General features: G+C 44.9%; 1 protein-coding gene across 9 annotated transcripts in view; it reads right to left on the reverse strand.

Moving 5' to 3' along the window:
• The window catches only part of SLC29A1 (solute carrier family 29 member 1 (Augustine blood group)), a 121,746-nt gene that overhangs the window by 21,671 nt on the left and 75,366 nt on the right, over positions 1–24,709 (reverse strand). For 7 of the 9 annotated variants that reach the window (XM_089529634.1, XM_089529633.1, XM_089529631.1 and 4 more), the window contains one exon: positions 11,115–11,236. The gene's annotated coding sequence lies outside the window, so the exon portion shown is untranslated. Of the gene's footprint in view, positions 1–11,114; positions 11,237–17,659; positions 17,765–20,857; positions 20,905–24,709 lie in introns of those variants that run through there. The other 2 variants (XM_089529636.1, XM_089529628.1) reach the window with 2 other exon arrangements.

Genomic DNA, 24,709 nt, shown 5'->3' on the forward strand with positions numbered 1-24,709 from the left:
TGGGTGGCTTGAGGTCATGACTAAAATAAGGAAATTCTGGATTTTCCAGATGGGGTTGGAGCAGGAGTGAGAGAGACTGCTGTTTCTTGGATTATATAGGAATGGGCGAAGCTGGGTTCTGTTGTGAAGTATAATAAATAAGGATGGCTGCAGTAAACTTACAACCAGCATAGACTCTTTCTTCATATCAGGGAGGACAGAATTGTCTACGTGATAGACAAATCTTGGAAAGGTTGGGGGTGAGTGGGTTTGTAGCTGTGGTAACAAAGAAAGCTTTCTAAGCCCTGAATATGTTGCTCTGGCATGATAAATGCCAGTCATCTTTCCAGGACGCTCAAACTGCACAATTATATTTCTTATTTTCCCAATAGCCAAGAATGATACGAACAGAGGTATTTCCAAATGTATGGCTCATAAAACTACCAGTTAAAAGCCACTGTGCAATTATTTCATCTTTTCCCCTTAATGGATTTTTCTATGGAAAAAGTGGGCCGGGGGGGGGGGATTACAATGGGAAATGACATAACCTGGATCCCTGACAAAAGTCTGTCAACATTGCAGGGCAATTGCACATTAGAAGCCTCAGTTGGAAGCACCTTCTATTCCAGACTGTCGAATTACGAAGTTAAATAGTCAGCCACACAGCTGACACGTTTCTATGTTCACAAACTTCCTCGATGTTTTCACCACATGTATCTCAATTCCTTCTGAAGAAAGCTGTATTTTATGCAAAAGAAATGAGACAATGACAATAACTGGAGGTGGATGGAGAGAGGAGGCACTCCAGACCTCATAAGCAGCCATGCAACAAACAAGAGTAATTCATCCATCATCACAGAGAAAGATATTAAGCCAATTAAGCCCCATATTTCACGTAGCAACTCTATAAGAAGGACAGGTTGCTTACCTGTAACAGTATTTCTTCGAGTGGTCATCTGCGAATACATGCAAATGGGTTGTACTGCGCCTGCGCAGTGCCTTCGGAAACTTCTAGAATCACTGGGCAAAGTACTCTTTGCAACATATAGAAACTTTTTGGCGGTAGCTCCGCCCATCCCTTATAAAGCCCCTGGTTTCCCGCTCTTTCCCCAGTTCCGCCATTTTTCCGCCGTGTAGGCGACAAGGAGTGAGCCAATTTAAAGCAGGACACCGAGGGGTGGATGGGCGGGATTTGTATGTATTCGCAGATGACCACTCGAAGAAATACTGTTACAGGTAAGCAACCTGTCCTTCTTCTTCGTGGTCTCTGCGAATCATACAAATGGGTTGAGACTAGCAAGCTAAGGTTAGCGGCGGAGGGAGTGTCCTGACACCATAATTAACCAACAAATGTTTATTTGCACAATAAACCAGAATTCAAAAACACTGTCTCAAAGACCCGTTTGTTGTACCCCGAGTCAAGTGTGTAAACAAAAAAACCCCACCCCTAAGGGGAGAAGGGTTATATCAGATAGCTTAATATGCTTAAAGGAGACCAGAATCAGTGCAATCCAGACACCAGGATAGCCCTGCCAAAAGCTGCATCCCTCTTGGCCCTGGTGTCCAACCTGTAATGTTTGATAAACGTCAGGGGCTGTGACCACACTGCAGCTTTACAGATGTCATCTAAAGAAATCCCTGACAAGAAGGCAGAGGATGAGGCTACTGCCCTTGTGGTGTGGGAGCGAACCCCAGCTGGCAACGGCTTCCCCAAGAGTTCGTATGACAAATAGATGGTGCTTGACACCCACTTGGAGAGTCTCTGAGCCGACACCGGCAACCCCTTTTTCGGCCCCGAGTAGCACTGGAACAGTCTCTCGGAACGGCTAGAGTCTCTAGTTCTGTCTAGATAGAAAGCCAGTGCCCTTCGGACGTCTAGGGTGTGGAGGGCCCTTTCGGCATCCGTGGTCGGGTTCGGGGCCAAAGTAGGAAGCACAATGTCCTGACACATGTGGAACAGGGACACAACCTTGGGTAGGAACGTAATGTCCGTCCTAAGGACTACCTTGTCCAAATGAAACCTGAGGAATGGCTGGTCCCGTCTCAGTGCACAAAGTTCTCCAGCCCGACGAGCGGAGGTAATCGCCACTAAAAAAACTGTCTTCCAGGTCAGGAGCCTGATGTCCGTTGTGGCCATGGGCTCAAAGGGCCTGGACTGCAAGGCCCCCAACACCCCCTCTAGACTCCAAGCTGGGGGTGGTAAGGACACCTGAGGGTTTAAATTATTATACCCCTTAAGAAATCCCTTAATTAGAGGATCTTTGAAAAACGAAGGCTTACCCTGAAACTGGAAGAAGGAACAAATGGCCGACAGGTAGCACTTAATCGAAGTAAGGGAGAGGCCCGAGTCAACCAGGGACATTAAAAAGTCCAATACCACTGGCGTCGAGACCTGAGCAGGAGAAAGGTGTCTGTCCGCCAGAAACCCAAGAAATTTGGCCCACTTTTGGGAATAAGATTTACGGGTAGCCGGCTTCTGGGCAGCTAGGATGACTCTGTGCACCGGGTCTGGTAAGCGTGCTAGGGATGGATCCTCCATGCTACCAGGGGAAGGGAGTCGATGTCGGGATGGTGGACGCGACCTCCCTGAACTGTGAGAAGATCCGGCCTGCGTTCGAGACGGAGAAAAGTGTCCCGGGAAAGATGAAGGAGGCTCGGGAACCAAGGCTGCCCTGGCCACCACGGAGTGATTAGAATGGCGTCGGCAGCCTCCGATGTCATCTTGGATACTGTCCTGGTGATCAAAGGGAACGGGGGGAAGGCGTACAGCAGCACCCCCGACCAGTCGAATCCGAATGCATCCCCGAGGGAATCCTCGTCTCGCGTCCGGGAGCAGAACTGGGGACAATGTGTGTTGTGGACAGTCGCGAACAGGTCTATCTGAGGGGTTCCCCATCGACGGAAGAGGTCCTTCACAGTGTCCGGGTGAAGCCTCCACTCGTGGCATGACGATGGGGACCTGCTGAGAAGGTCCGCAAGGTCGTTTTGTGTCCCTGGCAAGTGAACCGCTTGAAGCAGGATGCCTCGGGCGATGCACCACTCCCACACTCGGAGCGTGATGTTGAGGAGGGTGCGTGATCTGGTGCCTCCCTGTTTGTTCAGGTAGTACATCACCGTGGTGTTGTCCGTCCGGAGCTGTACGACCTTGTGGGAGAGGGAGGATTCGAACGCCTTTAAGGCCTTTTCCACTGCTATCAGTTCCAGGGCATTGATATGCAGGTCCTTTTCATCGCGAGACCAACGGCCCTTCGCCCAGAGATCTAGAGCATGGGCTCCCCATCCGTCTTCTGACGCGTCTGTGGTTAGCGTTATCTCCGGCTGGGGTTGTGAGAACGGCATGCCTGTGCAAGCGTTCCGGGAGTTGAGCCACCAATGGAGAGAACGGGCGACTGGTCTTGGGATGGTGAGGCAACGTGATGGCGCGTCGGTCTCTGGGTCGAAGACTGACAGGAACCAAAACTGGAGGATTCGGGATCGAAGCCTTGCCCACGGTGTGACGAAGGTTGTCGAGGCCATGTGTCTGAGGGCCACCTGGACGTCTCTGGCGATGACTCGTCTTCGGTCCGTGCACCTCTGGACGGCCACGCGAAGCGCGGCAAACCGGTCGAGGGGTAGGAAGGCCATGCAATTGCTGGAGTCTAGGATGGATCCGATGAATCTTATTTGCTGGGTGGGGAGCAGCTGCGACTTTTGGAGATTGACCACCAGTGCTAAATCGTCTAGGAGAGCTAGGGTCTCCGAGGTGTGCCGACGGAGCTCCTGGCTTGAAGGGGCCACTATCAACCAGTCGTCCAGGTATGGGAAGATCCTGATGCCTCGGCGATGAAGGTGGGAAACCACCAGTGCCATGCACTTTGTGAATACCCGAGGAGCCGTGGCAAGGCCGAAGGGCAGAACGTTGTACTTGTAGATGTCCGTCCCGACGGCAAAGGCTAGGAACCGGCGGTGGCTCTCCCGGATGCTGACATGGAAGTAGGCGTCCTTCAAGTCGATGGTCGCAAACCACAGGCCCTGGTGCAACAAAGGTAAGATAGAGGCAAGGGTTACCATCCGGAACCGGTGATAGGAAAGGTAAGCATTCAGGGCCCTCAAGTCCAAAATGGGTCTAATGCCCCCATCAGCCTTAGGGACCGTAAAATAACGGGAGAAGAAACATCTAGGGACGTCGACGGCATCGACGGGCGAGATGGCGCCCTTGGACAGCAAAGTGCGTACTTCGTCGAGAAGGGTGTCTGGGGGGGGGGGGGTGGATAGGAAAGCTCCAGTTGGAGGGAGCTCTTCGAATTCGAGGGCATAACCCCTACAGACGATGGTGAGGGCCCAAGAATCGGTGGAGATCGAGGCCCAGATGTTGGAGAAAGGCCTCAGCCTATCCAGAAAACAAAGGGAGGAGGAGGCGACGGAGTACGCGGCATCACTTCAATTCCTCTTCTTGTTCTGGTCGGGATCCTGCCTCCGGTAATTCTTTTTATATTTAGGAGCAGAACGACGACCTGAAGAGGAGGAGGACTGTGAGGGGTACCTCTGCCTTGGCTGATCCTGGCGCTGAAAAGGACGATCCTGCTGGAAGGATCTCTGACCCTGCCCGTACCACGGACGGACGCCAGTGAAGCGTTTACGGGAAGCCTGAGGAGAGGAAGACATACCGTGCTTCTTTGCTGCGGTGCGCATCCGGTACTTGAAGTTGAGTTTTTCATCCGTCTCGCAGTGGAAGAGGCCGTCCTCGTCAAATGGCATGTCCTCTATGGTGGTACGGGCGTTCTGGTTGAGGTCCGAGGATCTCAGCCAAGCGTGTCTGCGCAAGGCAATTGCCGCAGCCATGGATCTTGCCGAGCAATCTGTGGAGTGTCTGGCAGAAGTGATTAGCCAACTCCCGATCGAGTGGGCCTCATCTCGAACCTCAGAAAGGGTGGCCTGTGAGTCATCCGGGAGGTCGGGGATGAGAGGGGAGATCTTCTCCATCAGCCACTGGATATAGGCCCCCATAGAAGCATTGTAGTTGGCCACTCTAATCCCCAGGGCTGAAGAAAAATAAGCCTTCTTGGCTAAAGCGTCCACCTTTTTTGCCTCCTTGTCAGCCGGCATCACGGACGATTTTGGGGTAGATGTCCGCTGAGCGCCCTCTACAATGGCGGAATTCTGCCTCGGGTGGCCGAAGAGCCATGAAGGAATGGAGGGAGCAATCCTATAAAGGGACTCTACCCTGCGATTGCTAGAAGCTGTAGAGGCGGGCGCTTCCCACGAACGTCTCGCGAGCTTCTCTAATGAAGGTAGCAGGGGGATTGCAGGCGGGGTGGGAAGCTTGCCATGGATCCTCCTTTCGATGGGGTCCGAGGCCTCATCTTCCACCTGGGAGGTCTGGATGTCAAGTGCATTTGACATCTTTATCACGTGCTCAGCAAAGGTGCAGACATCATCCGAAGGTGAGACGGCCCCGGGCTGGGCGAATTCCTGGACGGAAGGTTGGTAGTCTCCGGCATCCGAGGAACCGGAGTCGCTCCGGGGACGGTACCGAGCGTGAGAAAGGGTCTCCTCCTCGGGGTCCAGATCCACTATTTGAAGGTCGGGATCGGGGGCAACATCAGCCCGGCGGGAGGATGATGTGGTGTCCCGAGTTGGTCTGGTGCGTGGGTCTAATTTGGATTTCCGCGAAGGAGTCCCGAAGCGGGATACAATGGAGTCATGTGGGACCGCCATATAATAGGTGTCCGTCTCACTGTCATAAAGGTAGTCCGGCTTCTTCGGTTCCCTCGGAGAAGGTGAAGCGGCCCGGTGGACCATGGCGGTGTGGACTACTGATCTCGGCATCGGGGTGACCGAACGACGGCTATGCGTGGAGCTCGCTGGAGACGCCGGTTCGGAGATGACGTCAATAGTGTCATCCGGCATGTGGCGAAAGCTAGGCAGGGCTCGGCCAACTGAGGGAGGACTACGAGGACGGTCTGGTCGGGTAGCGGAGGCCTTTCCATGCTTGGAGCTCCCAACCTTGGAGCCTTTCTCGGCAGGGCGAGCTTCCAGGGATCTGCGCTCGGTGGCTGGCCGGTCCCGAGAGGTCTCCCTGTGACGGGAGTCGTCCAGATCTTGCTTTTCGGAGCGGTGACGCTTAGCCGCTGGGTGTTGGTCCCCCAAGGAAGACGTATGGGCCCTCTTTGAAGCCGAGGGCGACACCGTAGCTGAAACCGAAGCCGGGGTGGCCGCCTTGGAAGACGCGGGCCTCGAAGCTGAGTCCGCTGAGGCCGAAGGCTTCGGGACCGAAGGTGTGGATCCTGAGCCCTTAGTTGAGCTGACCGAGGTCGAGGCCTTCGGGGCCGAGGATCTCGAGGCTTAACCCTTCTGGGCGCTCGAATCCTTCTCAGAAGCGCGGCTCTCCTTAGAGCTCTTCTGGCGCTTATCCTTCTTGGACGGCCGAGGAACGTCCACTGAAGGGGTGCCGGCGTCGGGCCCCTCGCGGGGGGTCACCTCCACAGAGCTCGGAGGCTCGGCCATAGGCTGAGTTGGGGCCTCGGGAAGAGCCGGTAGGGGCGCGGATCCAGTCGAAGACGGCGGGCCCAGAGAAGACATGGCACCTGCGGAGAAGACCTTGGAGTAGATGGCCGCCTTCAATCTAGTCTCCCGGTTCTTCCTCGCTTGGGGAGTGAGGGATTTACACAGGGCGCAGGATGCTGGGATATGCGCCTCTCCCAAACACAGGAGACAAGCCGAGTGAGGGTCCTGACCGGGGATTTTCCCCCCGCAAACGGTGCACTTTTTAAAGGGGACCGATGGCATGATCCGCTTACGGTTCGTAGTCAACAATCCGAGGTGCGCAACAAGGGTCAATCCGATTCGAGAGAATGGGAAGTCGTTTACAGTCCAAGGTCACAACGTTCAATCAATCGAGGGTCAAGCAAAGAGTGGTCAATAAAACAGTCCGTGGTCAAACTACCAGTGATCCGACAATCAAAGAGGAGCGAAGTTCCCAAAGGCAGCTAACGCGGCGGAAAAAAGGAACTGGGGAAAGAGCGGGAAACCAGGGGCTTTATAAGGGATGGGCGGAGCTACCGCCAAAAAGTTTCTATATGTTGCAAAGAGTACTTTGCCCAGTGATTCTAGAAGTTTCCGAAGGCACTGCGCAGGCGCAGTACAACCCATTTGTATGATTCGCAGAGACCACGAAGAAGGGAAAGTATACAATCCTGAACTTTTGAGTGACTCAACATTATAACCAAGTAATTTGATGAGAATGTATAGTAATAAACTAGCCTCTTAGGAATTGTCCGTCAGCAAAAACACAATTCCAGCCAGTTCCTTCTAATATTTCTGCAACAGACAGAGGGGAACCTGGATCTCCCTCAGCAAAGCATTTTGCAGAACTCATTTGGCAGCATGTTGGCAGTATTTGGCGTTCTAGAGCTCTTGGCTGGCCTTTCCTTCAAGGCTCAAGAGGAGGCTGTTTCAGAGGTAACTACACCACCCACTCAGTGCTTCTAGAAAATGGGGCAAGAGCGGAGTCTGACGAGCAGAACTCTGGACCCCGATAGTGTCCAAAAATAACTTGCTGAAGGAGTCACGTTGCCCATGAAACAAAATCCAAAGTATCTGTGGAGTTGAAGGCTTTCATGGCCGGCATCCATAGTTTTTTGTGGGGTTTTCAGGCTATGTGGCCATGTTGTAGAAGAGTTTCTTCCTGACGTTTCACCAGGATCTGTGGCTGGCATCTTGAGAGAATGCTTGCCTGGAAAGGAGTTGGGTATGTATATACTGTGTGACCCTGGGAAGGCAGGAATGATATGCATGTGTATTGTTCTGTTGCTAATGGCAGGCCTCAGGGTGGGAGGGTATGCAAAGGAGGATTAGTGTCTGCTTGATTAGTCTCATTGTCTGTTGGGAAATCCCTGACCCTGGGAGATTTCTCATTTGCATTTGTTGAGTCTTCACCTTGCTATTTTTCAAGACTGGTAGCCAAACCTTGTTTACTTTCAGGGTTTCCTCTTTCCTGTTGAAATTGTCCAGGTGTTTGTGGATTTCAATGGCTTCCCTGTGCATCCTGACATGGTAGTTGTTGGCATGGTCCAGAATTTCAGTGTTTTTAAACAGCATTTTATGCCCAGGATAGTTTATAACATGTTCTGCTACTGCTGATTTTTCTGGCTGACCCAGTCTGCAGTGTCTCTCGTGTTCCTTGATTCTTGTTTGCACACTGCATTTGGTGGTCCCTATGTAAACTAGTCCACAGCTGCATGGTATGCGGTAAACTCCTGCAGCTGTGAGAGGGTCTCTCCGCTCCTTGGCTGAGCAAAACATTTCTTCGTTGGTTTGTAAACCATTTGAAGGTTGTGTTTCCTCACCAGTTTCCCTATTCTGTCTGTGACTCCTTTGATGTATGGTAAAAATACCTTCCCTTTGGGTGGTTGCTTGTCTTCCCTCCCACCACGAGGCCTGCCATTAGCAACAGAGCAATACACATGCAAATCACTCCTGCCTTCCCAGGTCACACAGTATATAGATACCCAACTCCTTTCCAGGCAAGCATTCTCTGAAGATACCAGCCACAGATGCTGGTGAAACATCAGGAAGAAACTCTTCTACAACATGGCCACTTGGCTGGAAACCCCACAAAAAACTATCCAAAGTATTTGTTGTGGTGATACTTTTATTAGCCCATGCAAAAGGGTAGGCCTAAAAAAGTTGAATATTCTACATGATATGCAAAGCTTGGAAAAGCTGACTTTTGAATTGTAGTAAAAATAAATTTTCCAAGTTTCCAGCAGTTTGTTAAATATCCACATGTCTTTCCAGAAGTGATCCTGTCATTTTATCACCTGAATTTTTTTCCTAAGGATTCAAAAGCTTTCTAGTTTCTCTCTCCTGAACAGGAATATAACCTCTCCATGTACAGAGAGAACAAAAGAGAAAAAGTGCATAAGAAGGGCACAAAAACAATGCAGGTGAAGATAAGAATTATGGTGAAATAGATAGCTATAAACATTTCCTGGTATCTGTCCCAAGGATCTGGTAATCCTACTGATTCTGTTATGGACAACAGCAGTTGATGGATGCTACCTATACCTGGAAGGTTTATATTCAAAGTACTTAACTGTGCCTCAAAAACTGACTGAAACAAATCCTTCCTCAGCCAAATCAAACAGGTAATGGTATTTACAGTATGTAGGAAACCATGTTGTGTCTGCCTGCTTTAGAGATGGTAAAGATGTGGATCATCTCAGAAAAATGAAGAGGCAACACTAGTACAGCACTAACATGATTGAAGAAACAAAAGGATTCACGTTTAGAATTTGAAGAATATAGCACCTAAAGCCCTGGGTCTGGATGGGCAAATCTGTCATTTTTGGTTTCTTTATCATTCAATTTCTCTAAAGCTGCCAGCCACAGATGCTGGCGAAACATAAGGAAGAAACTCTTCTAGAACATGGCCACATAGCCCGAAAACCCCACAAAAAATTGAAATTTGTTTCAACCTGGATATGAAGAAAACCCTGCAAGTTTTGGTAAAATCTTATAAAACCAGGCTGAAATAAAATCCTTAGCATCCCTCAGCACAGAAGAGGAAACTATGATAGAAGCAGGTGAGCTGAAGGAGTAAGAATAAAATGAAATAGAAGAGAAGGTATAATCAGAGACAATGAACATACAAGGGGTAAGTGTTGGTGAATTATCAAACATATCTCACTCTCATATTGTCTTCAGTGAATTCCGCTTGTTTACTGTAGCACTGCCAAGAAGAAGTGAATGACAAATCCACTTCTTGTTTTTGTTTCCTCTTTCTTTTCCAATGAACAAAACATAGTTTTCTTTGGAATGAAATTAGAAATGTGGTAAAAGTAACCATTATGAAAACTTGAGTCATGTGGCTGTTTTCCATGGGCATCCTTTCCAAACAGTTCTGGGCTCTGGATGTGAGCCCACAAAAACCTGTCAACATTCTTGACTGATGGGTCTAATTTTTAATCTTCTATTTTGTGAACCAGACCTTTATTTGTTGATATCTTTGTTAGCCAACCCTAAAGGAAATTATTGTTTCCTCTACTTTATCCAATTCCAACAAACCTATGGCAGTTCCTATAAATGCAGCAATCAAAAAATTGTTCCAGAAATTGCTGCCAGGAAATTACAGATGCTATCTATATTTTTTCATGGAACAGAACTTCCAAAGAGAGTAAAGATGCACTGTCTCTAGATCATGGGTGGGCAACATGGTGGCTTATTGTATGCTCATTGCAACTCCCATCATTCTTAGGGTGCATCTGTAGGAAATAATGCCATTTGACAACACTTTAACTGCCATAGTTCCATCCTACAAAATCCTGGAATCTGTAGTTTTGTGAGGCACCAGCACTCTTTGGCAGAAAAGGCTAAAGATCTTGCAAAACTGTAAAACCCAGGATTCCATAGGATGGAACTACGACACTTAAAATGGTGTCAAACTGCATTATTTCTATAGTGTAGATGCACCTTCAGCACTGCCAAGGATAAAGGAAGATGGGAGTTACAGCCCATATGAAAAACTACATATTCCCCATCCTTAATCTAAAGTCCTTCTGTAATATGTAGACTGGCCTTTAATTTATCCTGCTTAGTTTTAGTGCTTCTTGCCTTTCTCACTGCTTCTTAGACATCGATGTGTCCCTTATAAATCATTTACTCCGGTATCTCCCATCCCATATTCAACCCCACAACTGTATTTAAAGACCTGGAAAATTAGAGCAAATGTTTCATCAAGAGAGTCTGAGGAGTCTAACTATGGAATTCAATACTCCCATTAGGGTCAGAGAGATCCAATAATGCTATCTAGACAAGCTCCAACAGCCTGTCTAATGATATGCCTTGCAAAAATCTTTGCAGAACTGGGAATGAGCCTTGCCAACAAAGACTGTACTCAGAACTTTTAGCTCCAAAACTACAAAAAGAAGGACACTTAACTGACAAAATTATAAGCTTCATCAGGAGATAAAGGCACTGCAAGATAACACAAAAATACTGAATATTAGGGATAGCTTATGTTCTCCCAAAACTTGAGCCCAGAACCATTTCCAAGAAGAGAATATTTTAGATACTTTACCAAATAAGACAGGTGTTTAGCATCAGTGGAAATTTCCATTTAGTCATTTTTTTATGAAACAGTAATAAATACTCACTGTGAGGTGTGATAGATGCTGGAACTTTTCAGTTTTGGTGCCAGAGAAGTTCCTAACTGAAGAACAGGATGAAGATGGGGACAATAAAATCAGACATCATCCTTAGGGTTGGCTACAGAAACCTAGGGTGGGAAAAAGATTTCCTGTCAAAAAAGCCTCTCAGGGCAAAAAAGGCTATATCCAACATTTCCCTGATTTAAACTAAATGAGAGCGTGACACGAAACAATGACTGACAAGTTATTCTAGAACTGTACAACTATAATGAAAAATCATAATGTACTATCTTTCTCTTTCGTAATGTAATAGTGAAAAGAAGCAGAGGCTTTCACTGATCATCCTACTTAGAGGGTGCTGTAAGGAAAAACGTATTAAGCTCCATTCACATGCTATGGCTAAAACAGGCAGGAAGAAATAAGTAGCATATTTTAAATTTTTTATTGTTATATTCTTAATTGATTCCTTTTGTGAGCAGCCTTGGGTCCCACTCAGGCAGAATGGCGACATATAAATGAAATATAAATAAATACGTAAATTCTCATCAAGGCAAGTGTATGTGTTAAATAAGGCTGAATCTGGTTTGTTTGTTTTTGCAAAAGCTAAAATTCAGTAGTTAGCAAACAGGAGTCCACTTTATGGTTCTCACTGTTTTGTGTGATGCTCAGTTTGGTGCCCAGTTCTCAGTTCCTTTTTCTTAAAAATTTCTACAGAAATATATGGCAAATATATGACAGATACATAGCTCTGTTGACTCCAAACCAGATACTCAATATCACATATTTCCACCACTGGGAAAGTCCCTTTCAGGATGCCTCACCGCTTTGGTAAGGGCCTAAATACTCTTCAGAGTCTATATAAAGCCCTGTAAGGCTCAGGTCATCAGAAGGACCATATTCTGTCATATCAGGCTGTTTAGGATTTAAGATCTTCAGGAAAAGCCCTTCTGTTCATCCCACCACATTCACATCTAGTGGAAACATGGAAGAGGACCTCCTTGAGGCTGCTTCGAGACTCTGGAAGTCTCTTGACTATCTTCTTCCTTACTACATATCCAGGGGTAGTCATGTTGGCCATGTAGCAAAGTACAACATCCAAAATGCACAAAATACCTTTACTGGCCAACCAAAATGCACAAAATACACATTGCAAGCTTTCAAATCTCCCCTGGCTTCTTCATCAGGCAAAGATGTTATACATCATACAGGAGGGGGGGAGCGTGATGATGTTAGTCACAAGCCTGCATTTTGTCAAGATGTAGCTGTTCTTAGTTCAGGTGTTAGTGGAGGGACATTCATGCAGGCAGGACCCTCCTCCCTCTGATCATTTAGGTATTCTGATTTTTTTTAAAGTTCCATTAGAAAGACACCAGATGACCTTGGGCAAGTCACATGCTCTCAGCCTCAGGGGAAGACAATGGCAAACCTCCTCTCAACCATCTTGCCAAGAAAACCCCATGATAGGTTCACCTTATGGTTCCCATAAAGAACTTGAAGGTACACAACAACAGACAAAAGCAAGACAAAAAGAGATGCTCCTCTTGAGATAGAGATTGCCTCAGACTGAACTTACAACATGTATTTTGTGCATTTTGGTTGGTCAATAAAGGCATCACTGTTTTATGCATTTTGGATGTTACTGTACTTCTTTCTTACTTTCCTTCCAATGGCAGGTACCGTCACAGTCGGTCATGGGAATGACACCATACAGTTGAGTGGGCAACATGCAGCCTTCTAGAACTGTAATTCCCAAACTTCAGCCTTAGCCTGCTTAACTAATAGTGAGGAATGCTGGAAACTGAAAGCCAACAACACTGTAAATTCACACCTTGCTCACCTCTACTATAAAGAGGAGGAGCAGGACTTAAACTATCATAGCCATTACTATAATATTTATTTATATCCTGCCCTTTTCTAACATGAGGATTCAAGAAAGCTTACAAAAATGAAAAAAATACAGTTGGAAGCATTTGCAAAGTCATAAATAGTGGTATTAAAAAGTGATATTGAAATGCAATTAAATAACTCATAAATTAAAAGCATTTTTAAAACCCAAAAGGGCCCAAATACTACAAAGGCACCAGATCCAAAAAGAACCCTAATCCAAAAGAATGTGAAGGCAAGCACATTTTTCTGGTATTTGATTTTGCCCTAATAAAAATATTGTCCAACAGTGCATTTTGTGTTTTTTTCTCTTCTCAAGAACCAGCATGGCTATCTTTGTTGTTTTTATTTGCTGTAACTAGTTATTTAACGTTTTTTATCATGGTTGCTATATTACACTCAGCCCTTCCTTTGCTTGAATTTAGTATTATCCTGAATGTTTCTTAGATAAGGATGAATCGATGTTTTGCTTGAACTTCAAAAGGACGCCAAAATGTCTTAGCAATAACTGGTCTTTCCTGTCTCTTTCTCTTTTCCTTCCTTTCCCCTGATTTTGAGTAGATGAAGTTCTTCACTTCTCCAAAGACTTGGCACAGCTCTCTCCTTTCATGTCTCCAAGTAAGACAAGACTATATGTGTTTGGGATAAACATGGTGGGAGCACTGGAGAAGAGATGAACTGAAAGAATTTACTCCAGGTATTCTATCTGACATTAAGGTTAGGTACAGATGTGTACCTAGGAGCACAGGATAGATTAGTATCCTTTTAGGTCTTTGAGAAAGGGTTGGCAATTGGGGCCATCCAGATCTTTCTGGATTGTGATTCCCATCAGTCTTAGTCAGCACAACCAATGGTCAGGGATCACAGGAGCTGAAGCTGAACAACATCTACAGTCACCATTGCTCATCCTTGTCTTAGAGGAATTGCTGACAAAGGGGTAGATCCTACCTCAGGCTCCCCTCTCAGCTTCCTCCAAGGTTTCCCCTACAGCAACAGTGGGCAAAATGTGGCCCTTCAGATGCGGTTGGACTGCACCTCCCATAAGCCCCAGCCCAAGTGAGGAACATGGGGAGGTGCAGTTGAGTTTCACTTTACTTACCCAAGGTCTATAAAGTTAGAACCCCAATCTTGCAAAGGGCATAAAAGAAAGACATTGAGGTTATGGTGGTGTGTGGGGAAAAGACACAAGTATACTGGAACCACAGCCCTTTTAGCCCCAAACTACATCCTCAGCAAAGAGGAACATGGGATCAAGGCTGTCATAAATTCTTTCCCACTGCTTGCTTAGAAAGAAAGAAGAAGGGGAAAAAGTCTATAGAGGCAGTTCCATACTTTTACCTTGTCAGCAAGAGCTTAACAGCACTCTGGTTTGTTCACTATTCAACTGTCCCTGTTTTTCAGACCTCCCCCACTGGACTGCTCTCTAAGCATTTTCTTCTATTGATATAAGTCAGGCCTGGTCTATGTGTTAGTTCACAGCAAGACATTGTTTAAGGCAGCTTTCAGGTTGCTGACCATTTGTCCAAGGTTCAAAAAGATAAGCCTTCATCACTTCATCAAAACAGAAATAACAAAGCCACTGTGGCAAAAAATCTCTCAATGAGGCATGCTCTTGTTCAGCGTGCATCAGAATTTAGAACCTTTTATTAGAAAATGTTGAAATTTCAACTAAAAATCTTTATTTTCACTATGAACAACATGGGACTACCTTTTGGTTCAACACACAGTGATTGAAAGCATAGTTTATGCAAACCACAGGAGCTGTTTCAATGTCACTATTAACTGATCTACCTGGCCAAAAATATGGAGAGAGTATGTTAGTTCTACATGTTATGTTCACTGTTTGGAGCAGCAGCTAACACAGAGAGACTATTTCACATAGCTTTCACACAGAGGGAAACATAAAAATTAACACTCCTCCCTTAGAATACACCCAGGGGTAGTTGTGTTGGCCACACAGCAAATCCAGTAACATTAAGAATCCACCAAAGAGTGATGCCTTTATTGAGACAACCAAAATGCACAATATACATGTTGAAAGCTTTCAAAGCTCCACTGACTTCTTCATCAGCCAAGATGTTAAAAACCATACAGGAGAAAAAACTGAAGATGTTAGTCATAGGCCTTCATTTTGCTGCTTCGGTTTTCAGTTGAGATGGTATCCAGGGGTATTACTTGAAGACTTGCACCTCCTCCTTCTGGTCATGTGGCTGCTTGGAGATTCTCAAAGTCAAGGAAATTTAACATCCATTTACCATATCCCTAACATCACTCTGTTTTGCTACAAGTCAAAGACCACAGAGTTCTCAACTAAATTTACAACCCTCTCTACTCTACCTTTATCATCTGTGGTTAATGTCTTACAAAAAAGAAAGAAAGAAAGAAAGAAAAGAAAAGAAAAGAGAAAACAGGTGTCAGTGTTTAAGTCACCCAGAAGCCACAGTGTCTGCCCTAAGCACAGAACTTGGAAAATACACTTTTTGGACAGTAATCCCCAGGTGATGGCCGGGCTGGGAGATTCTGAGAGTTGTGGTCCAAAAAAGTAACTTCTCTGAGTTTTGCCCTAGTCCTACATACAAAGGGGTAAGATGCAACTGATGAGTGTTGCTGTTCTTTGTCTACAGACAGGCAGTCTTGACAGACCGGCCATACAGGCTGGCATTGGGGCGGAGTGGGGGTGTGGCGTCCACATGTTTCGACTCTGCCCCCGTGGCAGTGTGTTGCCACACACCCTATCAGACGGTGGGCGGCATCACAGCGCTCCTCTGCCACGGCATTTAGATGATGCAGCGCCAAAGGAGCGTCAAAAAGCCACGGTACTGGTAGCTATGGTGCCCTTTCCATGGCACAAAAAGGAGCTGCTTTTGGAAAGGCCAGATTGGGGCCATGGCATGTAGTTGCCACGGCCCTGATCTGGTGCTCAAAGGGGTGGTGGCTTCAGGCTGCCCCTTAGGAGCAGTCTGTTGAGCCTAAGGGACACTCTATTGCTCCTTCCATGTTCCAGCATTATGACTGATGTTAAAAGCAAGTTTCATGCCTGAACCCATTTCAGATAGGCATGAAGATGCTGTGAACACAGATGTTTCCCTGTGTAATATGGGATTACATTAAGCTCTTCTCCCTTTTTTCCTCCCTTCTTCCACATGTAGCTGTTGAATCTTCATGTGATAGCACTTGAGAGGCATATGGGAACAGTGCATGAAGCCACAAACACAATATTCAGGATAAGACTGGAGGAAAGGAAGGACATGTTTTTGAAATACCTAGAATGCTTGTTACCTTAGCTATATCATGTCAACTGAGAAGAGAGGCTTACAAACACTGGAATGTTCCTTGGGAGCTTTTCCACTACCTGTATAATTACAAAAATGGTTCGCTCATTCACAATGCCCCCCCCCGCCCCCCCCGGACAGAACTGTCATCCTGTAACCTGAAAGAATGGTGAAAAAGATACTGCCTCCCTAAAGGACAGTCTTGCCTGTTAAATAATGCTACATTCTACAATACATATGTTTGAGATACTCCCCAAACCTCAGGCCTTTGGGGCATACTGAACCTTCACTTGTAATCTCATGCCATTACATTTGCTGGATCTATCAGGTTTTGACAATAAAAGTGTGACGAGAGAGTGAATAAAAGGGAGATCAATATTAGATTTTTGAATTAAAATCTAGGATAGTCCATAATAAACGTTCAGTTCACATAGCAGTGACATTGTTCCAGATGATGAAGTACACTATAAGGTTGCAAGTACAATGGGGAAAGGACGTGCCTTCTTCTTCCTTCCACCCTCACATACAACGACTGCACTACATGAAAAAATAGAGTACTGTAGTTATATTCACTCTCCTAGTTGTTCATCTACCACTATGTTTGTTCTAAGAGTAAAGCCAAGTCAAGCCTTTTTGCATAGCTAATTACTGCCATGTTTGTTTTATAAACATGATTTGCACATACAGCTCTTGCTATATTGGGATTTTTGGTATCTAAATGAATTCCTCTGTAAGGAAACCTAAACCTTACTGGAGGTTACACTACTCTCATGGCAGCAAATTGAATACCCTGGTTGTACATTTTTCCAAGAAGCAGCATTTAAGGCATAAACCATGCTAGGATTCTGCCTTATGAATCTTTAAAGGGACCCATCCCAGCAAAACACCAGTTGAAGCCAGACTCCTTTTGGAACAGACCAACCAAAGTATCACCAATACTCACAAGATTAATGGTCTGTTTTTATCTCGCTCCCAAGCCTCCAGGATATATACAATCATCCATCAGAGGGGAAATGCTGAACAGAACATTTCAGCTACAGAAATTAATTACACAAATAATGATGCTTTCCCACAAGTTGAGCAAACACTGGGGCCTCCATTATGCCCAGCCACTCTCCTGCAGAGGCAACCCTATCCCCAGCCCTGTGTAGAACATGGAAAAGTTACTATTTTCAGGCCACAACTCCCATTCTCAGAGCTGTAGTTCAAAAAAACAAAAACAAAACAAAAACAAAAAAGACCAGTCCTTTGCTTTTCAGGCATTGTGGAAATAGACCCATGGGCCAAATCATATGTTCATACACTCCAGAACTAGGATAAAGATTGGGCAGCCTTAGAAACAACTCTTTTCCTTTCCCACATACTATTTTGAGATAACAATGAAAAGAGACCTACCTAGACCACAGGTGAGCTCATCAGCTAGAAATTCTTTAAACTGCTGAACATTCCACTAGATACCAGCAATTTTAGAGATGAGCAAATGGGGTATCTAAGTCTACGCACCTGCTGCTGGCAGTTTGCCTGGGACAGATAACCAAGAGGGGCCCCTTTCTGGCAAAGACGCAACCTAGCAAAGACAGCAAAGCAAGAAGCGATAAGACTAGGTTTTTGCACAGTAACTTTTCTGCTGAGCTGTCAAAAAGACCCATGACCCCAAATGCCTTAACTTGGCTTGCTCAAGATTATTCCATACAAACTAGCTCCCCTTGATACTCTCTTGCCTCTGCATCAGTCAGATTCCACCAGTGCTTTAAATGAGTGGGCTTCTGAGCATGCTTTCTATGCATGGTAATTCTGAAATGTGTTGGTCAATACAAGTATGGTAACAGGCAAAGAAGGAGATAGTTCTTTTGGAGTCATCAGTCCTGAATCAACACTTTTGGAGAAAGCAAACATGAGTGTAAATCATGCCAGACTAATTTGATCTTTTCTGATAAAATTACCAGCGCAGTAGATGAAGGGGGTACTGTGGATATAGCATATCTTGATTTAAGGCCTCTGAAAAGGTCCCCATGATATTCTTGCAAACAAGCTTCATGTGATTTTGTTAGTATACCGTCCACCCTGTTGTCTAACAGTCTCCCTGGCTAAGCTGACACTGCTGGTCTCAGAGCTCGGAGTCTCCCAGGCTTTTGGTCCTGGGGGACCTCAACATCACCTTCAAATAGTCTCGTGTCCAATACATTGTGCTGGTAATACACTCAATGTGGTCTTTAGTATGGATCAGGAATATCCATGGGCAGAAGTTGTTCAGATCTCTGCCCTGTCATGGACAGATCACTCTCTGGTCAAAGTGGGACTCAAGGCTACTACCTACAGCCCTCTCGGGGGTGGAGGACCTATAAAAATGGTCCGCACTCAAAAGCTGATAGAACCCAAAAGGTTCCAGGAAGCTCTAGAGGAATTTATGATTGGGATCGATGGCGATTTTGTCGAAGCCCTGGTTGATACCTGGAATAACGATCTTACCAGGGCCATAGACCGAGCTTCCTTTCAAGCCCACTTCAAATAAAAAACCATGGTACACGGAAAATCTGTGTCAAATGAAGTGGGCTGCACAATTACTAGAGTGCCACTGGAGGAAACAAATGTTTATCTGACAAGACACGCCATAAGAACATGTTGGATTCCTATGGAGTGGCAATAGATGTAACAAAGAACTCTTTCTATGCTGCATGCATTGTGTCTGCAGTCTCGTCCAGCAGAGCTGTTCAGGGTGGTTAAAGAGCTAACTCAACTGCCTCCCACCCTGAACTCTTTATTGGAACCAACTAAGGCTTGCTGTGACGCTTTTAATGACTTCTTTGCAGATAAAATCTCTCAGATTAGGGTTGATCTAGATGCCGGCATTATGACAGAAACAGTAAGAGATGTGTAAGGAAGACGACGTGCTCTCTCGATCCTTGCCCATCACAGTTCACTGCTCAGGGAGGGGATGAAATGAAAATATTATTACAACTTATATATTTCCATCTGAATTAAAGCAAGCAGTAGTAAGACCGCTTTAAAAAAAAACCCTCCCTAGATCCCCTGGTAAGAAACAATTGTAGACCAGTCTTTCTCTTACCACTCCTGGGCAAAGTGATCGAGAGGGCAATTGCCTCCCAACTCCAAGCAGTCTTGGATAAAGCTGATTATTTGGATCCATTTCAAACCAGCTTCAGGGTGGGATACGGAGTTGAGATGGCCATGGTCGCCTTAGTCGATGATCTCCGTATGGGCATTGACAGGGTAAGTGTGACCCTGTTGGTGCTCTTGGTGCTCTCAGCAGCCTTCGATGCCATAGAGTAGACCATGGTATCCTTCTGGAACGCTTGAGGGAGTTAGGTACTGGGAGGCACTGTGCTCCAGTGGCTCTGGTCCTACCTCTCGGGCAGACTCCAGATGGTGAGGCTGGGGGACAGTTGCTCTTATAGGAGAGAGCTGACATCTGGCGTCCCTCAAGCCGTCCCTCAATGCTGTTTAACATTTACATGAAGCTGCTGGGAGAGATCATCCAGAGACATGGGGCGTGGTGTTATCAGTACACTGATGAGACCCAAATCTACTTCTCTATGTCTCTAACTGTTGCAGTGACTAAGGATGCCTTGGGTGGACTGGATGAGGGAAAACAAAATCAAGTTGAATCCAGAGAAAATGGAGGTACTTGCGATAGGTACCCCAAGTCCAGGGACGGAATTTTGACAACCAGTGGTGGACGGGGTCACACTTCCCTTAAAGGACAAAGTTCACAGTTTGGGAGTACTCCTGGACCCATTCTTACAGTTATCATCCCATGCGGATATGATGGCCAGGAGTGCATGGTACCAACTTCGGTTGATATGCCAACTGTGTCCCTACCTGGACCAAAAGGACCTTGAAGCAGTGGTACATGCACTGGTAATCTCTCATTTAGATTTCTGTAATGTGCTCTACATGGGGCTACCTTTGTACCAAATTCGGAAGCTTCAAATGGTGCAAAATGCAGCAGCCAGATTGGTCACTGGAACATCAAGATCAGACCACATAACACCAATATGAAAATCTCTTCACTGGCTACCGATTAGCTTCCAGGAGCAGTATAAAGTGTTGGTTATTACCTTTAAAGCCCTACATGGCTTGGGCCTGAGTTACTTGAGGGAACGCCTCTCTCTACACAATCAGCCCCATTCTCAGAACAACTGGGAAGAACTTATTAGAGTATGTAAACACCAGGTTAACAAGAACTTCCCACTGGGCATTTACTGCCATAGCTCCTCAATTAGGGAATGGCTTGCTGGAGGAGATCTGTTTCATTACCACCTTAGATGCCTTTAAGAAGGCACTTAAGACGGATCTCTTCCAGCAGGCCTATCCACTCAATCTGCTATAAGAGAGTTAGAAATACCCCACCTCTATTTCTAAAGATATGTATTTTAAATGATGATTTAGTCTATGTATTATATTGATAGCGGTTTTACTGTTTTATTGAGTGTATTTTATATGAAATAGTAGTTTTTTATCTTGTAATGTTGTTTCTATTGTTGTAATCCCGTCTCGATCCACAAGGAGAAGAGGGAAATATAAATAATAATAATAATAATAATAATAATAATAATAATAATTAAAATGGACCTGCTCCAGCCGGCCGAAGGGCAAATTTAAATCGATTCTGATCCACATCTGGTTCACACTTGCGCAGAATTGATTTATCCAAAAAGACGCAGAAAACATCAGTGTCAAAAAGACGCCGGTTAACTGGATTTAGCATGTGGCCCCCTTCTCCGAATCGTTTCAGCAAATCGATTCAAGTGGAAATCAGGGTCATTTGAACTGGTTCAAACCGATTTGAGATCTGGTTTAAAAGATAGTGGGAATCAGGCCTCTAATAGCTTTTTACAACAAAACAAAACAAAAACTGCAAAAAAACCAAACAAACAGGCTCATCATTTCTTGCTGGCACACAATGGCTGAGAAAGACGATGTGGCAAATGTTAGCTTTTTCCTGCTCTTAGTTATCTGTTCTTTTTTTCCTTCTTTCTTTGTTATTTAAGCACAGTTCTATTGTTATTAGGATTATGCTTCTGGATTGGAAGGAAGTGATTAATTTTTTACAACAAGAAAGAAAAGAACTTTTTACAGAAGGATTCAAAGATTAAATAGAACTAAGATAATTAACAATGTATTAATCATATTAAAGATACCAGACTATGATATGTATATAGAATATCAGACAATATTGCTAAGGAAATGATTACACATGTTAGAGTTCGTTAGAAATAGATTTATTTATAGGTAGCGGGTACATGATAATAACACAATGATAAACAAGGACCACAAATGAAGCTATAAATTATATTACCTAAATGCAAAAGAACGGAAGAATTGTTTTAGTTATGTGTAGTTTATGTCTAGAACGTTTAGGATGCAATGTAGAAGAATGTATAGTGTTGTGAATTCTTTTTTTTTCTCTTTCTTTTCTCTCTTGTTGTGTTATGCTTTAGGTATATGTGAGTTAAGTCCTGTTAAGCAAGTTGTGTGTACTATTTGTTGTGTTTTATGTATTATTAAATGACATAATCTTTAATAAAACTTTAATTAAAACAAAACAAAAAAAAAGGATTATGCTTCTGGGATTTCAGCAGCAGCAGAAGCCAACTGAACAGTTATTCATTGGGGGAAAATGCAGAGGTAAAAGTGCTTAAGTTGTCTATGTAGCACCAAGATGGTCCTGAATTTCTTTGGAACCTATATGGTCTGCAATCTGGAATTCAACACATGATTTCAATGTAGGATCTGAGTTCAGGTTCCATTCCCCACATAAATCTATGACAATCAATTCATTCTCTCTCTGCTTGAGTTCCACACACAGAGGATTTTATTGCACCGGTCTGGAAACGGAACGAGTGGGGGACAGATTTTACCGCACACTCCAGTCCCTCACTCGTTCCATTCCCCCTCTCTTCCGTTCCCATTCTGTTCCAGAGGGAATGCTTTTTGAGAACTGTTCTGAACAGTTCTCAAAAATTTCCCCCTCTGGAACAGATTGAGAATGGAAGAGAGGGGGAACGGAACAGAACGGACCCAGAAGGAACAGTGCGATAAACTTCATTGATTCAGTCTACATCATAGGTGTGAGCACAAAGAAAGGTTGTATCACATTGTAAATGAATGCTGCAATGCTAAACACAAATAATCGAGAAGAAAATTCCACTGAAATCAATGTGATTAACAAGAATTTAAAAAATTGTTTATGAATAGGTTATAAAAGTGTTATTAATATCTCTCTCTGACAAAAACCAGTTTTTTCTGTGTTTTTCTTGGGGAAGCCAGGTTTTAATTTGACTGTACTCTGCCATGGATAGAGCTAGTGTGGTATAGTGGCTTGAGTGTTGCACTAAGACTCTGGAGGCCAGGGTGTGAATCCCTATTCAGCCATGGAACCCACTGGGTGACTTGGGCAAGTCACACTCTCTCAGCCTCAGAAGATGGCAATGGCAAACCCCTTCGGAAGAAACTTGCCAAGAAAACCCAAAGGCCAATGCGATTTTGGGCTGCATCAATAGAAGTATAGTGTCTAGATCAAGGGAAGTAATAGTTCCACTCTATTCTGCTCTGGTCAAGCCCCACCTGGAATATTGTGGGCACCACAGTTTAAAAAGGATGTTGAAAAACTGGAGCGTGTCCAAAGGAAGGCGACTAAAATGGTGAAGGGTCTGGAAACCATGCCCTATGAAGAACGACTCTGGGAGCTGGGGATGTTTAGCCTGGAGAAGAGAAGATTAAGAGGCGATATGATAGCCCTGTTTAAATACTTGAAGGGATGTCATAATGAGGAGGGAGCAAGTTTGTTTTCTGCTGCTCCAGAAACTAGGAGCCGGAGCAATGGATGCAAGCTACAGGAAAAGAGATTCCACCTAAACATTAGGAGGAACTTCCTGACAGTAAGGGCTGTTCGACAGTGGAACACACTCCCTTGTAGTGTAGTGGAGTCTCCTTCCTTAGAGGTCTTTAAACAGAGGCTGGATGGCCATCTGTCGGGGATGCTTTGATTTAGATTTCCTGCATGGCAGGGGGTTGGACTGGATGGACCTTGCGGTCTCTTCCAACTCTATGATTCTATCTTAGGTGGGTTGCCATAAGTCAGAAATGACTTGAAATCACAAGAACAACAGCTATGGATATCAGCTAATTTTGCTTCTGAAATTGTACCACACAACATACCCTCATTCAGTTTATCAGAGAAATAAGGACCTTTTATTACTTGCTGGGTTAAAAGGTTATACACAGATTTAAAGAGGTGATACCAAACCCCTAATCTTGTAAAGGAAATAATAAAACACATACCCAGTATCCCACATTTTCAATGTCTGAAATTTTAACTAGCTATTTCTTCCTACATACTGCTGAAAGTATTTTGGAGGGAAATCATTTTCTGTCCCCTGCTTAATCCACTCTTTAATCCGTATTAGTAATTTACTGAAGGCCAGATCAGTGACAAACTGTAATATGGGTAAATGTTAATAAATACAATCCATCTTGGTCTTGTTTCCCCTCCCCTCATGTGAAATCAGCACCAGAACTAGACAAACTATGGCTCATTTGAAGTGTCATTACTTTTTTATTATCTAACCAAACAATTGGAAAGAGAGGGCAGAAGTAGGATTGCCATCTTTTTCTCCTTTCAAACAGACTCTTATGCTTTTCCAGATCAAATCAACATGTAGAAATTCAACAGCATTTTTTTTTCATAGCAACTGAGGAAAAAGAATATCTGCTGTATTTCTTCTCTGACATGCAATTGTTAAAGGCACAGGGATCCTGCCAAGAAAAAGTGGTGATCCAAACAAGTCACATTATTTTATTTATATAGTAACATTTTACATAATCCAGCTAGCACCACAGGCATTGCCCAAGTTCCAAAAGCCACATATCAAAACACAGACATACACACACAATCTTCACACAGCTGACAGACCGTCTTTGCTGCTATATTCTTTCTGGGGCCATCAGTTGTCACCCTTGGTCAAAGCGTCACCCCACAGTTGTAGGGGTGAGCCACCCCCTAAGCCCACACCATGGACCATGGGTATCTCCCTTCATCCTATCAGGTTGCATTATCAACCCATCATGGTTGCTTCTCTTCAGCTACTTGCCTTTTGATTTTCACCCCCTTTTCACCCTCTCATCCCTCAACACACAATTCCAGGGAACTCCTGCCCACCCACTGCTGTGCGCAGACCGTGGACCACTGGTACCTCCAAACATTCTCCTACCTGGTTGCATTATTAGCCCATCATGGCTACTTCTCTTTCCCTTCAGCTACTTTTCAAAGCCCCTTGCCTTTGATTTTCACTCCTTTCTCTGCACTTTCCATCCTCTCATCCATCAGCCCCAGGAACTCCTGCCTACACATCATGCCACCACTCCTCCACACTCCTCTTCCTTCCTTGCTGAAACCTTTAATTTTTAACACTAGAAAGAAAC

Source organism: Sceloporus occidentalis, unplaced genomic scaffold (genome assembly GCF_023333645.1).
Source record: "Sceloporus occidentalis isolate IW3139 unplaced genomic scaffold, rSceOcc1.0.p SCAF_6, whole genome shotgun sequence".
Classification (NCBI taxonomy): Eukaryota; Metazoa; Chordata; class Lepidosauria; order Squamata; family Phrynosomatidae; genus Sceloporus; species Sceloporus occidentalis.